This window comes from Nicotiana sylvestris, chromosome 2 (assembly GCF_000393655.2).
Source record: "Nicotiana sylvestris chromosome 2, ASM39365v2, whole genome shotgun sequence".
In the NCBI taxonomy this organism is placed as follows: domain Eukaryota; kingdom Viridiplantae; phylum Streptophyta; class Magnoliopsida; order Solanales; family Solanaceae; genus Nicotiana; species Nicotiana sylvestris.
Window position 1 is genome coordinate 28,329,848 of NC_091058.1, and position 2,880 is coordinate 28,332,727.

The following is a 2,880-nucleotide window of genomic DNA, read 5'->3' on the forward strand; positions in this document are numbered from 1 at the left end:
TTTTGATAAATCAAAACAATAAACAAATTACATTGATCATAATAATTATATCAAGATTAGGAGTATAAGCTCATTTAATGAATTAGAGAAAATATTTTATATATTCAGTACAAAAATATCTTTTCTCTACTTGGTCCGTTCAATATACATTGATTATACTAGCAGAAGAAGTTGGAGTAAAACTACTCTCATAATCAAGACAAATTATACTATAATCTTGAACATATTTTATTAATTATGAGAACCAACAATTTAATCTTCTGTGCATGAGCTAAGACTCCATACACTAAATTGTCTACTACATAATTAAAAGGACACACATGTAACAAATGATCTATTTAAAATATTACTTTATTGACTTGAATAAATTAAATAAATAATTGTTCCATAAAGAATAAAATATAATACTACGTCTAAACCGCATGGTTAATAGTATATCCCAACACTTATACCTTCCTATCAGGGATCATGTTCTCGGTAAGCTGATATCATAAAATTTTAAATTAGTTTGTATGCAATATCATTAAGCTAGCGCATTATATATTATTATTATTATTATTATTATTATTATAAAGTTAAAATTTCGCTAAAGAGTGAAAGCGGCCTTTATGGTCCTACAAAGATGTAGTGCTTAACCGCTTTATTCCTTTATACTGATTTTAAGGAGGCAACAATTTTCTCTGGGACCACCATTCGTAGAGCATAGTTTATCAAGCAACATTTACTCCAGATTATTCGTTGGAGATGATGATATTGAGGAGAGCTTAAATAAATAAAAAATGATTATATAACCTATTCCAATTTATTTATATTGAAGCATCAAATAAAGCGTACTTATTGTTGTTTGTAGGATATAGTTTTATTCTCCTTATTTATTTTTCCTTTTCTTAAATTAGTGAATTTCGCGTTTTATTGTTTAAGTTATAAAAGAAATTAACTTAATTGCATATGACCGTAAACAATCACCAGTAAAAGAGGCATAAAAATGTAATTTATCTCATTGAAAGAAAAAGCAACGTTTCGCCAATCTAAATGTGAATTTAGGAGCGTGGGATAAAATCTTATTTCACATGAAATAATTAATCTGTGCATAGACGAAAAGACATAACTTGATATGCCCATAATCTTTTTTTAGAACATATCTCTTATGATGTTATTTTATAATTCCGTTAAATATAGCGAGATACAAAAGTGTACACATACATATAACTTGATGGGAATTAGGTATTGATTTAGCCCATAATCTTTTTTATAGAACATATCTCTTAGTATGATGTCATTTTATAATTCTGTTACATATAGCGAGATACAAAAGTGTACACATACATATAACTTAATGGGAATTAGGTGTTGATTTAGACTATCAACCAGTCAATAATGAATACTGCAAGGAATCTCATAATCATATGTTTGACTTCTTAATTATTAGTAGGTCTAGGTTTATTTTATCAAGACATATATATAGTTTACCAAAAATATGCTTAATTAAGCGATGTATACATGCTGCATTAATACCGGGTCCTGTGTCTTTTTATCACTTGATTAGCCCCTTTGCATTACTCTCCCGAAGGTCAAAATTAACTCAGACCAAAATCCCCTCCACGTAATCGTTAAATCATATTTTAACTTCATCCATCTAGGGGACTTTAGTTACATAAATAAATAGTTGAAAAAACCAAAATTTACAAATAAAATTAATTATTTATCCGGCTTAATTAAACTAAAGAACCGCGTGGGAACTCAACACTGTTATTGTTTAATTTATTTATTTGTGGAAAAATCGAGTGCAAGTAAATACTTTCTGAAATTAAAGTTTGATTCTATTCTCGTCAACTTAGAGGTAGAATATAAAGTTCTTGACAAGAGAGGAAGTGTGAAAAGAAGTAAAGTAGCTGGGGAGTGAATTCAGGCAAACACTCCTTATTTGCAGTTTTACAGTTAGCACCGTCCATTTAATCGGTGACTGCCACCTCATTACTTACACATATCTACCTACGGCAGAAAAAAGAAGATAAAATAATACTTTTATCCATAATATCGACCCGCTTATTCTGTGTTTTAAAAATTACTCTATAAATACTCCAATAAGAGAAAACAATATTATAAACGGATAGGACGTAAAATAAATAATAAGCTCCTAATTGTTCAATGCTAAAACTTTGTAATTCTACCGAAAACAGACTTAATTTAGTAATTATATACAACTTCACCTTTCATAGGATAAAAGGTATTAGAATTTCGCAATGTCCCACAAGTTTCGAATACATTATAGTAATGGAGAAATTAATAAATGCATTAATCTAGAATTGAAGTTGATTGACCCTACTTGTAGTGTTTGAGCCTAATTTCTGTTTAATCTACAGTTCTGTTAAACATTTTTTTAAAGGAAATATAGATAAAAAGAAATTTTAAAAATAAGAATAGAATTATCATGACCAGCCGGCCTACAAAAACGACAATATCTTTTATATTCTTTTTAAAGGTTAAGTGAAATATATCGCAATTCTTCGAGAAGAAGTATATACATATTCGTAGCTTAAGAGGGTGATATTAAGTACAGAAAACAACACAAAGTGGTGATAAAATGTTTTTGAAATTTATCTATGAATTTTTATTTTCCCTTTCTTCGCCTCATTCTTTTCCTCGCAAGTGATGCAGCGGGGTCAAGGAAAGTGCTCTGCCTTGTCCTTTCTATTAATTTGAAATTGAATGAATATTGGGTCCACGGAGATGGAGACTAATAAACACAAAGTATCTTAAACTAAAGTGGGACATATATATTGACATTTATTATATATACAATATCTTGTCAATTTGGAAGATCTTATATATTTGTAGAGTTCTTTTGACAAACGAAAAGTATGGGAATCCATCTTCTAA